Genomic DNA, 16,372 nt, shown 5'->3' on the forward strand with positions numbered 1-16,372 from the left:
ATGATGGAATTGAAGCCAAATTTGAAGAGTCACATACAAACAATGTTTCCTTCTGGTGAGTGATTATGACTCATTTTTACTGTCTTTTTTTATCCAATTCATATCACATGCTAGCTTGAAATTAATATATATTATATTAATAATAGGAAGAAAATAATGAAGTCATTTTTCCTCTTTTTTTAAAAATCGGGACTAATTCTACTTAAGCCATATGTAAAGTTAATTCTTGTAAAACTTATAATGACCTACATTCAATTAGTGAAGTTACTCCGACACAACTTTAAAAAGAGAATATAATGCCCACAGCACCCTACCTCCCATCTAAATACACATATATATGCCTTTCTTTACCCTTTCCAGCCATCTTCCCCATTCCTTTAAGAATTATCTTTCTAAAAAATATGACCCCAATGTGCCTATGCACAAACTTCTTGCCCTTCACAATACGATCCCATCCAACTTTCACGCCCCCCCCCATTCGCCTCACCACCATGCACCAGTATAATCCTTTTCCTCTCTTCCACTGCTGCATAGAACTGCTCCCTGCTCCTATACTTGATCTCAAATTGTCATTTTACTGGGCCTTTGCTCACGTGGATTCCTCTACCTGGAATTCTTTTTTTGCCCCTTTCTACCAGTAGGATTCCTACTCATCTTAAGGGCCCTCAGACATCAACTTCATTATGAAACCGTCTTTAATCTACTAGGTCAAGGCTGACTTATTCTTCCTCTGAGCTCCCTAGACCCGTATTCAGATACCTGGTGTGTCCCTTATCATGATTCGCACACTTCTCCACTCAAGTAAGCTTCTAAAAGGCAAGGGTCCTCTATTGCTCATTTTATCTCCTCTGTTAATTTGCTCAATATGAATTTGACCATGCTTAATTAAAGAGTTATCACATGGGCCTTCCATTGTTGTAGAAGTACAATATAATATATTCTGTGTATTGGCAAATGTTAATAGTAGGTGCTTAAGAAGTAGTCATTAAATAAATATTGAATAAATGGCCTGGAGTTTGATATTAGATACAGAAACGGTAAGTTAATTCCTACATTGGACATTTGGCATTGATTCAGTTTTCAGATGGTGCCTTTTTTGTTTTGGTTACAAAACCTTTAGCAACACTTTCTCCCAAATTGCAGAAAATCTGTAGCTGCTGCTCTGTAACATGGCACAAAAAATAGACGATTAAAGCTCTAACATTTTTTTAAAGTTCTGAAATACAACTTCAACACCATTGATGAATTTTAAAAGGCATTGATTACAACCTTATTATACACTTGTTAATATATATATAAAACCTCACATTCCCCTGGGTTAGATTGGGGCAAATCTTTACAGCATCTGTTGCCTTTTCATTAGTGTAATGATACTTATATTGGTGTGAGATTATCAACTGAAGTTGAAATAATAAACCACAGATACTCACTTGGAGAACCAAGTGAATGATATAGATTGTTGAATAAAACACAAAATGGAAACAATTGCCAAGCCATTTCTAGGAAGTCCACTCAATGATTAGGCATGTCTCAGTGGTTTTACTAAGGACAGGTTAGGCTACAGGGGACCTAAAAAGTTCATGTGTTATCCACCTCTACTTTGCCTGTATCTCCCTTCTAAAAACAGATTTTCAAACAAATTTATAACCTTGCTCAAAGTGCTCAGTAAATGAACCTGATCAGGCTTCATTCTCTTTAATTATGGCTTCTCCTGCAGGTGAATAAAGAAGCAGTGAGTGGGGATGAGGTCAGATTGAACTCCATCATGGTAGATGGCTCTATGATCCAAAAGATAGTCATGAAGGCATCATCATAAAATTTCTTTGAGTAATTTACTATATTTTAAAGCAGAAGTTCATTTTAAAAAATCCTTTTAACTTTTTAAAATTGTGAAGCTAATTCAGAAAGAAAAGTAGGTATTCTTTTCAGCATGAAATGAAACTCTGATGTTATTCAGAAAAACCTCTCTGATTTAAGCCACCAAGCTTAAACCAGAGTTGGACACTATGGCGCATTTCTCTACAGGGTCAAAGAGATAATAAATTTATGAATGAATATATAATTTGCATATAAAAATATGTAATTTACCCTGTGAAGAATTTAGACGCTTTCTATACCTCGAGGTTCTCAGAAATGAGAGTATACACAACATCCAGAAAGCTTACTTACAATGCAAGCTATATTTCTTTCTTTAAATCAATGTCTACATAAGTTTATGCATATGAATGAGCAGCTGTGGTGTGTTGAAATATTTTCTCAGTGCAAATAACTGCATTTTAAATGCCCAGGCAAGATTCATAAAGGCCAGCTGTGGGTCTTGGTCAGAAACTGCACCAGCATCAGCAGGAAACATTTAAAATGAGCTTTGGAGTGAAAAGTACTATGCAAGACTCTGGACTGGGAAGAGAAAATCAGTATTCTAGGGCCAACTCTAACTTTAGTTGTGTGACCTTGTGGTAGTTATTTATATTTATGAGTCCCAGTGTTCTCACCTATTAAAAAAGAAAAGGTTAGGATGGGTAGGATATTTTCAAAATAACCTTCTGGTTATTAAACTTTGGACTAAAAACATTACCCCTAACTTCAGGTGGCATAAAAGCATAAATTTCATTACTTGAAAGTTTTGTCACCCATTTACATCTTTTTTTCATTGTTTTCATTCTTTTAGAAGAAATGAATGTACAGTCTAGTTAGCTTGATTCATTCAGTATGGTTTAACTACAATCATTGAGAAATAGAAACTAAGAATTAGAAAAATCCTTAAAGACCATCCTGTCCAGCTTCTTCATTTCATGGATGGGGGAACTGAAGCTAAGTCAGCATCCAGATAGGAAAGCACTCAATATCTAAAAAGTTGTTTTAACTCATGGACACGGACAATAGATTAGTGGTTACCAGATGGGAGAGGGGAGAGGAGAGGTAGATAGGGTAAAAGGTGTCAAATATGTGGTGACAGGAAGAAATCTAACTATGAGTGGTCAACACACGATGCAATATAGATAGATGATAGATGATAGATAGATAGATAGATAGATAGATAGATAGATAGATAGATAGATAGATAGATAGATAGATAGATAACCTTACTGTTGAATTGTACAACTAAAACTTACTAGATTTCATTAACCAATGTCACCATAATAAAAAAAAAAAGTTGTTATAGCTACTAAAGCTGAGGCTAATTGAACAGCTAGTAAATCCTTTAATTCTTTTAATTCACTATAGTAGTTCATGATAGCAGATTCCTTAAATAGCCCTATGTATCTAATTCAGTAAGATTATTATGATCAAATAGACATAAAGGAGTTTTAAAAATTCTCATAGAGCCTCAGGTTTTTCACTTTTATTTCTAACCTATTACAGTTGTTAATTGCTGTTGTTCATGTAGCACAGTTGAATGATATATAAAACAGCTTTAAATGTAAAAGCAATTATTATTAATTTAGAAAAAGACACCATTCTTGGAATATTAAAAATTTGATAAACTGTTCAAACATATGATCTTTCTCTTCCCCATCTTAACTTCTTCATGCAGCATACTTCATTCATCTATTATCCATTCATCCATCCGTCCATTTATCCATCCATCCATCTATTCATCCATCCATCTATCCAACATCAATCAGTTCCTCTTTAAATTGCATTGCTATAAATCAGCTTTCTCCAGAAGTATTGCATTAAATCTGGTTTAATTGATCTGGTTGTCATATTCTAATTTTTACCAAAATGTTAGGAAGGAGACTTAAGAAAAATGTCACATGACTCTAAAATTTTTATTGCTTAACTATGTCTTCCTCTACAACTCTCACATATATGCATTCCACTAACAAAAATTGGCTCCTCCTGTAACTGAAAACCTCCCAGGATGTTCCCTCACTCAAAGTATCCTTTTTTTTAGCCTTCTCCTTGTTGCTTTTGTCTCCTCCCCAACCTCCATCTAACATATAGCATCACAGAATATGACCAAATGTTTACAAAACTGATTATAGGTCATGCCTCCTTCCATTGTATTTTCTCTGTTCCCATCCCTATAAAAATCATCAAAAAAGATGATTGCTATATACTGCAGATAGAGCCCGAAGATTTATGGGAGATTCTCTCCAGATACTTTAATAATTAATGATGTTGCATCCCTCTCTCCATGCCCACACCCCAGTTTGGACCTAGAGAAATGTAATGAAGATAAAAGGAGATATTATTTCCTGATTCTTAGGAAACTCTTGACCTCACTGTCTATCCTGGAACTCTAACATCTCAAATTAATCTGAAAGGGGTTAAAAATGTTTACAAAACTGATTATAGGTCATGCCTCCTCTCACTGTATCATTTCTGTTCCCATCCCCATAATAAGTATCATTTCATAATTAAATATATTGATCTTTTGGGTATCTCATTCTGTAGTTTCATATTATTCTGTAGGTCTCTTGGCATCTACTGACATAAAGCACTCACTTGTTAATACTGAAAGAAGTCCTTGCACTGGAGACATTTTTACAACTGAAAAGATCTCTTAAATCCATACTCGTCATTAGTAACACTCAGACCAAATACATGGAAATAAAGGGGCCAAATCTTCTTCTTCATGATACAAATATTACAAAATGAACACAAATCCTCATTAGATAACCCTTCCACTTGATATGGAATTTCAGGATATTAGAGAACTGTAAAGGAATAGCCTACCTAGATAAACAGGAGAGGAATATAAAGCAAGATAGATTTAAAATAACTTAACTCTGTATTCTAGGTGCCAGATCTAGTTTACTCTCACATCTGTTTGAAAATCCCCCTGTTTAAGCCAGTCCTCCGATTTAATAACGATGAGTAATGAAACATCTTTCTTCTCTCCCCGATTCTGCAACCAATGTTTTATTAACCACATCCAAGCTGCATCCCTTTTCTGAAAGTCGATTCCCTTGTTTGTTAACTAAGACGGTTAGAGAGAAATTTAAGACTCTTTCCACCTGAAAGTTCCAGCTGAAATTCTGTGAAGTTTAGTTTACTGTGTCTTCTAATTAAAACTTGTCATCGAAGAATAATAATTACAGGTCGATAATTTCTAAATGTTCTCCTTTTATTTCACACATTTTAAACCATGGAAATTCTGCTTTAACCCAGTTGTGGGAAGGGGAAAGACCTCTATCTGTGGCAGTCTTCTCTCTGTGTTCAATAAGATTTGAACTCTCTAATAATAGTTTTAAGTTTATTTCAAGTAGAAGCACTTATTGCTTGTTGGGGCTGTCAAGATTAACAACTTACTGTGAATGGTCTTTTTCATTTAGAATCCCATCGTAGCCTAAATCTGATCAGTATAATCAATTAAACTGTAATTACCAAGCTTAGAAATAGATTTATTAAGGCTGAAAGTAAGTAATATGAAAAAACAAAATCAGTTTCAGGACATAAAGGGTACAGAAAGCTGAAATAGTGACAGTGTCTTGTATTTGTAGAATGGCAAATAGTAGCAACTTTAGAATGGAAAAGCCAAGCCTAGGAAATATATACATCTTTAATGTGCCTTATAGATCCATAATCCCCATGAGATTCCTTGTGTACTCAATGACTAAGTCTATAAAAGGCAAAAGTTCCACACTGCACTTTGGTTTGATATAATCTTTTTTATTCCTTCTCACGATTTCCTCATATTCATGTTCTTAGTGCTAAGATTAATTTGCTTTCTTAATAAAGAGTTGCTGACGTATTACAAAAATCAAGTAATGGCAGAACAAACATTCATTCATTCAATCTTCATTCACCTAATGTTTATTAAATACTTCTGACGAGTGAGTGACACGTTGCCCTGGACACTGGCGGTAGAATAATGAGAAAAATAGACATGACCCTTTCTCTACTATATCTTTAGTTAACCCCATAAAATCACACTAGTGAATCACACAACCTAACATACTTTTTAGGAAAAAGAAAAGAACTTGGATCTAGATCCTTAGAGTCTAGAAACTCAAATATACTTTTAGAGTACACTAAACCAGGCTAAACCAAAACAAACAAAAAAACTCTGACCTAGCTAGAGAGTCAAGAAGGATCCCCCCAAAATAACACTTTCTTTAATCTGAAGATAGAGTAGACATTAGTTTGTCAAGGCAGAGCAGAGGAAGGAGTTGTAAAGAAGAGGAGGGAAAGGTGTGTGAAGTCGCCTATGAAGCAGAGAGGTTGGTGCTGTGGAAGGACTGAAGGTAAACCGAGGAAAGTGGGAGAAACACTGTACACAAGATGGTGAAAGAAAGAGGTTGAGGCAGATTGTGCAGGATTGTGTCAAGTATTTGGTTCTTTCTCCTGAAAGCAATGGTGTTGAATGGCCCTGAAGCCAGAGGTTGAAAAAATCAGATTTGCTTTTCAAAAAGGTAGATCTAGCTGCTCAATAGAAAGCAGGCCAGAGAGCTCTGAAGGGGCTGGGGAAGGACCAGTTGAAAACATTCATCAAGGTGACAGGTGGTGGTGGTGAAATCAGAGTAGTAGCAGAATAGATGAATAGGTGGAGAGAAGTAGACGGACTCAGGGAGGTGGCCGGCAGGGTGAGGGGGGCAGTGAGTAAATGATCAAACCAATAGACATATATATTAGCTTATAAAAATACATAAATTTATCCATTTTATTAAAATTTGGCAAAGAATTATTGACTAGTCACAAGACAGACCCCTAAGAGAAAAGCATGTTTTATTCATCTTTATGTCTTTAGTCCGTAGCATGGCGCCTAGTTCATAGTAGGCATTTAATAAATCTAGACCAAATTAAAAAAATGAGCAATTCCAATGAATAAATGTATCTATTTTACAGGAACTTCCTCTTCACTTTTTTCTTTTAACTAAAGCAGAATGAACTATAGATGAGCAAAAATAAAGATGGAGGAAGAAATGATTGCAAGAAAAAGAATAATTAAAACTAGCCCATATGGAATACTCACTATATGCCTGACAACATTTTAAAATCTCTGTTTTATGTTAACTCATTTAAACCTCTCAATAACTTATGGCATAAGTTCTATTGCTTTGCCATTTGTTCATTTGCAAATGAGGAAACTGAGACTTAGAAAGCATTAGTGGTTTTCCCAAGGTCAGACAACTAACCAGTAGAGTAAAACCAGGGTTTGTTCTTATGCAGAAAAACTTCAGAACAACCACTGCACTAGATTGCCTCTCATAAAAAAAGAGAAAAGAAACCAGATTTGTATGGTGATAAAAGGGTTGGAGAGAAAAATGAGAAGGGAAAAAGGGGATATGGTGAATCCAAAGAAGGAAAGGTGCCATACACTCCAGGAGAATGGTGAAGAAGGGACAAATGAGTCTAATGGGGAAAAAGAGATAGGAGTGTTCAGGCTGGGCAGGCTGAGATCGGGCAGTCTAGTAATCAGATATAATTGAGAATGGAGACAGTACTGGCTTGGAATAGCTGCTGGGCCAGGAAGCATACCCAATCTAAGAAAATGTGTTCTCTTCTTTTATTTGTTATTGTTTTTGTTCTTTTCAGTGTATGGGAGTCTTGCGCCTGCAGTTCAGCTCTGGGAATAGTTGGGGCCCCAAACTGGTATAAAGGCAGGAAGAGAACTCACCATTTAGTACCTGGGAGGCAGGTAGCGACAACCTCTCTGAGTCTGAAATTCTTGCCCTATAACATAGGTATGATTATGTTTACCATTCAGAGTTGCTGGAAGAATTGGAGAAAATGGATGTAGAATGTGTAGAAGGTAATAGGCCATCCATAAATGACAACTAGTATCACAGCCCTCAACAACAAGCTTGCTTAAGTAAACACTGTGCTCCTTTCTGCTCTACTCAGAACTTTGTACTGTACTTTGAACTATCCCTGAGAGGATCAGAGAGCTTCGCAGAGCATCAGTGGTTATGAGTTCCTACTGTGAAATCAGATATGATTCAAATTCCAGCTCCACCATTAATAGCTATGTGACCTTGGACAAATTACTTCACCTCTCAAAATATTATTCTTTATCTGTAAAATAGGGATTCACATCCATGCCACTGGACAACTTTGAGAATTAAATGAATTAATTTGTATGTAATGGTAAATACAGTTCCTGACAAATAACACATCTCAGTAAATGATAACTATCATTTTTATGGGGATTACTCAGAAACATGAGTAAGCCTATGATGTGATTTTATAGGTAGAGAGATAGAAGCAGACCCAAGGGGAAAAGGGGCTTGAGAATACCCTTAGGAGACAGTGGATACAGGCTTTTGAAGGATTTCTTCAGGTAACAGAATTAATATGGAAATAATTGCTGTGGCAGGGTTAAGTAAACTGCTCTCTGAAGGGTCCTAGGGTCCAGTGAAGGAATCAAGAGCAGGGCGTGGGGGAGCACAAAACGAGTCAGTCTGGGCCCTGGCCTCATCCCACACCAAACAGAGCAGGCTTTATTGTTTTTCCTGTTCAATCTTGGGTACATGAAGCAAGGATTCTGCCACTAAAAAAAAAAAAAAGTTTTAAGGTTTTTTTAGCAGATGGCAAAAAAAGAAAAAAGGCTGTTCAAATTAAGGTATATGTGGTTAGGATCTAAATTATCTGTAAGCTCAGTTAATTTTCCATTAGAATGTAAATTCATGAGAGCATGAATTCTTATCTGTTTTGATCACTGCTATGTCCTCAAAGCCTAGAACAATGCCTGGCTCACAGTGGCCATTCGATAAATGTTTGTAAAATGAATGAATGAGCTAAACAAATGTTCATGCCTTGCAGTTTCTTCTCGAACTGTGTAGGTGGCAAAACAAACTCATCCTCACTGAAATGCCTATTAGAAGGCATGTTCATTAACTAGAGCTCCCAAACATTGATTTTTATGTGCTAAAAAAAATGTTCCATCTGTGAGAGTAGACTTTATTGTCCCAAGATTGAATCTGGCATCACTGCTGACCGAGCTGCCAAAGACAAAGACACTTTCAGTTTTATTTTCATTGTTTGCTGTGTAGAAGCAAAAAGTTAAGCAAACAAATAGACTCTTTTTCTCCAAATGAACCTAATAGTGACTATGGATTTTTGTAAGTCTTAGATACATTAAATAAAATATAAAATATTAACTTACACAGTTTTAAGGATTTGCAGTTTCTCATCAAATCTACAGAACAACTCCAAGAGTTAAATAGATGGGTATTGGTATCATCATTCTAATTCATAGGTAAGGAAAGTGAAGCTCAGTGAATTTAAGTTATTTGCTCAAGGTCATGCTACTAATAAGTGCTATGAGCTAAACTGTGCTGTGAGCTAAACTTGCACCCAGATCCTCTGAATTTACTTCTTGTGCTTCATACTTCATTCTTCAAATGTTCTTCAGCATCATCCTGTTTTATAATTCTTTTATCCAAATAAGGATAGTTGAAGCCAGAATTATCAGGCTTTCCCTAAATTTACTAAATAAGCATATTTTAAGAAAATTTATGTTTATTTGGTAGATGGATGTTTGATGGTATATCATTTTAACTTTATTTTTAATAGTAATATAATTACATGAGTTCAAAAATCAAAATAATATTAAAAGTTGTACACTGAGAAGTCTCATTTCCCCTTGCCCTTTTAGGTGGCCATTTAAAATGAAGAACTTGTCTATGGCCATGCTACCCTGAACAAGCCTGATCCTGTCTGATCTCAGAAGCTAAGCAGGGTCAGGCCTGGTTAGTACTTAGATGGGAGACCACCTAGGAAGACCAGGTGCTGTAGGTGTAAAAGAAATAAAAATAAAAAAGTAAGGGATTGTAAACTGACAAGGCCCTTACAATCTGTGAGGTCAACCAAGGGTTGCCTCACCTAAAAAAAAATGAATGAATAAATGAATAAAATGAGAAACTTATTTAAATAAAAACTGAAGCTAAGACCACAGAGGAATATACGTAATCTTATTTGTGGTGAGTTTAAAGAGAGAATTCTTACTAGGAGGATGCTAAATAGTCTGGAGAGTTACAAAATATAAAAATTGGTTATTTCTTAATTGGTTTACCATTTACATCTACTCCTCACACCCTAAGATTTTTCCCAAATTTAAAATAATTTTATAAATATCGAATTTTCTTTCAATGTGACTGTCATAATACCCACTGTTCTGCGTAAATTGCCAAGGGATCACAGGTTCCAAAAGAAACCTGTATGCAGTGTTCTTCATTAGCTGGTATGCTTTTCTTTCTAAAAAAATTTCGAACACTTAATATTCTTAAAAGAGGTCAATGGAGTCTAATGAGACCTGAAATCAAGGTTAAAGCCACCCCATTTCTTTGGAAACATGAGCGAGAGTCACCTAATTTCATATAATAGACATCTTTGCATAAAGTTATTTAATAATCTTTGTTTCTTATGTGATAGTCAATATGAACAGTCCTCTGTTTAAGGTCACTCAGAAAATTCTTTATAAATGATTGATTTTTTAGTAATGTAAATAATCATACCCTATATTGTCTAAATTTTTAATATTTTTATTTTCTTCTAAATATTTGATTTTCCTAAAAATACGTGCCATTCATAGCAGGAGATTTTTCCAGGAAGCAAAGAAGAAATGTTAGAGTTTTAGTAATAATTCCCAGGTATTATGACTTAACAATGAGCAGTGGAAAAAGAAAGACTTTTTGAAAGAAACTCAATTACTTATAAAACTGCAGACAAATAGTTGCCTTGGACACCTATTAGTGAGAAATAGTGCAAGTATAGTGTCTACATAATCATCATCAAAACACAGCTGCTGCAGTCCAAAGAAATAAAGATGTGAGATTGCTAGTTTGGGGGTGAGGCTAGGGGAGGCTGGGTGCACATGCAGAGAAAACTGCCAAGGAAATATCAAATGTTTTCAACTTGGGTAGTTCTGTTTACATTTAGGAACACATTTTTCCATCCTAGTAAATTCAAGAGAAAACACTTTCAATAGTCTTCTGATAAATACAAATTTAATCTTCTTATTGGAAGCAAAGAAAGTGGATTTTCTTGTTGATGTTTTATTTGATCATTTTATAGTCGTTGATGGTATTGAAATATTAAAAATGCATTATTTTAGTTTTTTCTCTGAGCTTTTATAGTTCTCTCACAATTTGCATTTTCTCATTGCAATTCTATATCTATGTCTTTCCTAATTATAAACTAAAAATAATAGAACTTCACAGAGAGCCTGAGACTGCCAATCTATAAAGAAGATAAAATATTATATCTGAATATAAAATATAATCATTTTATAAGATGAGAGTTGGTCTTTAGAATAAAATTTAAATGTTCTTATCAAGCATTGTATGGCAGGCATAGTTTTCTTAGGTACTTTTCATCTAAATGACATGTATCTAAATGTATGTCACCTCTCACCTCCTCAGCTACACTCTCCTTGAACTTTATGTTCTAATAACACTGAATTGCTTATTATTTGCTTAACAGGCTTTGATGTTTTGTCTTCAGCAATTATTTTTTCTATCTACCCAGGATTCCCTTCTTTTCTTGTCTACTTGAAAAACTCTTTTTCTTTCAAAGAACAAGCTAGAGATCATCTCCTCCCAGAAGCCTTCCTGGACGTACCCCTCCATCCCCAGGAGAGTAATACTGCTTTCCCTATGCTACCTCAGTATCTTGTGCAGCTGCATTTCTCCCTCAGTCTTGCAATTTATGTGAACAAATGTCTAATTTCTCTGCCGACTCTAAACTTCATGGGAAAAGGGAATGACTACAGTAGGTAGTCAATAAAGGTTTGATGAATAACAATCAATCAATAAATGAAGATTTGAGTGCTGGTGATTTTTTTTAAGTCTATGCATCTTAAAAATGCATTGGCCCATGTGGAAAAGCTGATTCTGGCTCTAAAGATATTAATAAAAATCAATGGTAAACAGTTGTAGTAGAGACAAAAGGGAGCTTCTACTTTATACCACCATGAATTGTCTACATATTAAGGAATGAACTGGGTTCAAGACTCAAACAATCACAAGTAAACATAGAGAAAGTAGGTAACAATTAATAATTATTATTATCATTATACCTAGTATATTTAAATATTTCTATATATTATGCTATTTAATCCTCCCAAACACTATAACACTATTATCCTCATTTGTACATAAAGAAATAACATCTTAGAGAAGTTACACAATTAAGTGGCAAAAGCAAAATTCCAACAGTAGTCTCCATGACTTGGGTGCCAATTTGCAATACCATCTCTCCAGGTGGGGCCAATACTCAATCAACAGTTAATCTCAACTCCTCCCCTTTAAGTCCTCACCTGTTCACCATTTCTTTAGAAAGGAGACAAAGTTCATGGTCACACAACTAGTATAGGCCAAGTTCATAGATTCGATAGCACTTTATCTTCAAATTGTTATTAAACACATTATCTGCATAGCCTTAGAATCTGCAGAGCTACGTCGTTCTGCTAAGCCTTGGGGCTTTAGAACTCTTCTTTGCTCTAACAGAGTACTTTTCTTAAATCTGGCAAGATGTTACTTAATAAAACACACATGAGTGTCAGAGCAATTGAAGGAAGAGAGTAGTGATTATGGTTTAAAAGTGGATATAAAAAGAAAGTAGATTACTACTGAAGTGAGGATTTTTGCATGTCATTTGGTTTAAATGGAACTGCGATTAGGAAGAGAAAAAGGCATCTAAAAAGGTCATAAAAAGAAAAATAGTAGCAATTTTGAATTTCAACTAAATGGATAAAATCTGGGACATCACAAGTGGAAATACTTTCTAAAGCTCCCTGCATTAGAGCATTTAATGTAAAAAGTACAAATGCCACAGAAAATGATATGAAACCTCAAAAGGACAATATGGTTGGTTGATAATTAATGAATTCTACTTGGACAAAATAACATCAAATGTATATAAAATGTGGTGCTAAGACAATGAAAAGCTGAACTTTAGATAGCAGCAAAACAAAGACGTAAAAAGGAAAAAAATTATCATAATTGGAAAAGAAAAAACCTGAGAAGGATGAATTTTATATTCAGTAAATATGTATTGCCTTTCCGGTCACAAACATGAGATTTTGGGTGTAGAGGACTAATAATTGAGCCACTGAAAAAGAAAATATTTAGGAAAAACCTAAATTACTTATTTAAAGAGAGAGAAATATGGTTAAAGACAGAGCAGAAGTGAAAGAGTGCTTCTGCTACTTTCTAGCTACATGACCTTGTCAGTTATATGGCCTTTCTCATCTTCAGATTTCTCATCTGTGAAAAGGAGTTAATAATAGCTTCTTCATAGGATAATTGTGATAAATAAGTTATAATCATAATTCCTGGCTCATAGAAAGTGCTCAATAAATATTAACTACTAAAATAATGAAAGCTAATGTTGCGAAGCGCCTAATATATGCCAGACATTGTTCTAAGAGCTCTTCATATGTAGCCATATAATCTTTAAAGCAAGCCTCTCAGATAGGGGCTAAGATTGTTCCCATTTTAGAGATGAAGAAAGTAAGGCATAGAGAGGCTAAATAACTTGCCCAAGATCACACAGGAGGAAAGTAGTAGGGCTGCGATTCAAACTCTGGTCTGTTTCCAGTGTCCCTGTCCATGGTCATCATAGCATGCTACTTTTTCATACTAAAATAATAGTGTCTTTTAATTTCTCCATAGCATTTATCACTACGTAAAATTATCTTATTTGTTTATTTGCTTATAGTTGTCCTTCTTTCATTTGAAAAAAAAGCCCCATGAGAGCAAGAGCCTTGACTCCTTATATATTAGTTTATCTTCAGCAACTAGACTAGTGTGAGACACAAAGTAGATATTCATCAAATTTATTTATGATATGTTGAATTATAGTTATAAATACTGTTGATCAAGAAGAATGTTGAGAACCCATAAAAGATGTTGAAAGAATCAAATAACAAATTGAAGGAAATATACGTAAGAAATTAAAATTCTAAGAGATAATAATATGCAAAATCACTGCTAGTAATGAATCAGAAACACTCCCCAAAATTAACAGTGACAGTTGATTTACAAAAAGATGGCCTTGAAAAAATAGATGGAACATGCTTTTCCTCAATTTTTGATAACAGAATTAAAAACCAGGCACAGTTTCATTTTTCCTCATTTTTCAAATTGATAAGAAAGAACACAGTAGAATCCTCCAGCATTGCCGCGGAGCACAAAGAAGAAATACTGCATACAAATAGGCTTACCTCATCACTCAATGCAGAAGAAAACACCCAGTAAAACCCACCAAGATTAATCTTAATATTCATATTATTTATAAGAAGAAAATATGATAACAGCATTTGCCAACATTCAAGTTAATAAGAAAAGCACAACGTTAAAGAAGTAAAATTGACATTATATGCTGCAAATTGCCCTGAGGATTCCACATGGGCCTACTTTTCATTTCTTACCCACATCTACAGCCCAGGCAAACATACTCTATCAGTTCATTGTGTATGATTGAGCCATAATTCTGATGTCTTTATTTTCCATGGTAGGATCAGGCAGCACTTTCCTGTCTCTCTTCAATTTGAGGAAACCAGTAATACATTTACTGTTCCTCTTTTGTTCCAGCCCTTTCCTAACTGCTGGGAACAAAGACTCTTCACTCTCAAAGGCAAAAGAAACAAGGTCTTTTTGACTACTATGTTTTTTTGAAGCATCTGTCTACATACTGGATCCTAATCCTATATTTGGGAAACTTCTAGCCTCTCTGTCAAAACTGAAGGCGTTTTGTTAGTGCCAGGTAGCAGGGCCCAGATCCAGTTACCTTGCACAGGCCAATAGTTTTATGATTTCCATTCAACGCCAAGCCCAAATTAAAAAGCCTCTTTGCTATCTGGATATAAAATAACAATGCAGAAATCAGCATTTGACTTAGAATGTAGTAATAGTATGGAATTTAAAATGGCAAATCTCCTTTTTAAAACAGAAGCTGAGACATTGGGGGAGAATTTGTAAATCAAATCTGCTTTCTCTAAGTGTTTCAATTAATTCCTCTATTTAACAATGTGTGCCCTATTAGGGTGTTACATTCCATCCCAAAAGATTGAGAGAAAATGGAGATTTTTTTAAACAAGTGTTTTAAACACTCATAAAAGAATTATGTTGACATATAACTATGAAAATTTCCGGAGAGCTTTCTTTAGGCTACATTTTTACACCAGGGACTAAAAAGAACATAGAAAGTCATCATGTTTTCCCCAACATTAGTTCTTTCTGGCCTGCAAAAGTGTGAGCTGGATGGGAGATGTCATTTTAATACTATAATGGAACAGGCATCTGGGGTAAAATTCTGAATGTTCTTTCCAGAAACCTGGATCATGTCCAAGGCAAATCCATGATGTGTGCCTTCCTATCTGCCAACACCTACAGGGCAGGCTTAGTAGCCTAATTTCTTGAAGCCTGAGAGCCGACTTTGTTTCTCCTCAAAGCTGGGACAGACTGCAGACATCTGGCCTCAAAGGAGCTATGGTTATAGTGGCCGAAATATTTAGAGAGCACCTGATGGGTGAATAAGGAGGCATTGTAGTGGAGTGGTTGAAGCACAGATTCTGGAGCCAGACCTCCTAAATCTGTCACATTTTATCTGCGAGACCTTAGACAAGGTACTTAACCTCTTGGTACATCAGATTCCTCAGTGGTAAAATGAAGATAATAATAGAATATCTTATCTTAGCTATCCTATAAGATTATTATAAAGATGAAGTGAGTTTATATTTGTAAAACTTTTAGAATAATGCCTTGAAGATAATATATCCTACATATTAATAGAGGGATAGAGTAGCCCTCATTCAATATCACGACCAAAGCAAGGTCAGTGATGTTACCCTTCTACTTCCTTCTTCCATTTCTTTTCAGCATCACTCATTCAGATTGCTTTAATCTGGTTTTGCCTAGCTAGATGTGGTCATTCATGCAACTACCACATGTTGAACATCAACAAGACATCAACACCCTCTAAATCCAGGAGCTTGGGGTGGTAGGATGGGAAACTGCCCCTCCAACCATCACTCTGATTTTCTTAGCTCTGCACCAGTCCTAAGAGACCTGGTGGCTAATGCCTAGTTATATGTGTGCTCCTGGCCACATGATAGTATTATTGAAATTTCAGATAAACTGGTGTGAAGCAACGCTCCTATTCATTTAGAAATGGCTTCTTATTCCTAAACAACTCATCCACAATTAAGCTCTTGCACAAACACCTGGCCAGTGTTCCCTTACCTTCTGTTTTAAGTGCTCTGGAGTAGGTGCAATGCTTGTTTTACAAATGGAAACACTTCACAAAAATATGAAATCCAGTACAAATAGTCACTCATTTTTTAAATGAGTTTCTAATATAAAAGGACTAAGGAGAGAGGAAAACTACAACTTTGGGGGTGATATCATAGGGACCGATGAGGCTAACTAGAGATAAATTTCTAAGTAAATAGTGGGATGTGGATCCTGGAGGAATTAAC

General features: G+C 35.2%; 1 protein-coding gene and 1 pseudogene across 28 annotated transcripts in view; both read left to right on the plus strand.

The window, feature by feature from the left end:
• Positions 1 to 16,372, plus strand: part of DLG2 (discs large MAGUK scaffold protein 2) — a 1,668,408-nt gene that overhangs the window by 1,400,600 nt on the left and 251,436 nt on the right. The window lies entirely within an intron of this gene.
• Positions 9,572 to 9,690, plus strand: LOC118603700 (annotated as a pseudogene).

This window comes from Rousettus aegyptiacus, unplaced genomic scaffold (genome assembly GCF_014176215.1).
Source record: "Rousettus aegyptiacus isolate mRouAeg1 unplaced genomic scaffold, mRouAeg1.p scaffold_m13_p_5, whole genome shotgun sequence".
NCBI classification, from domain to species: Eukaryota; Metazoa; Chordata; class Mammalia; order Chiroptera; family Pteropodidae; genus Rousettus; species Rousettus aegyptiacus.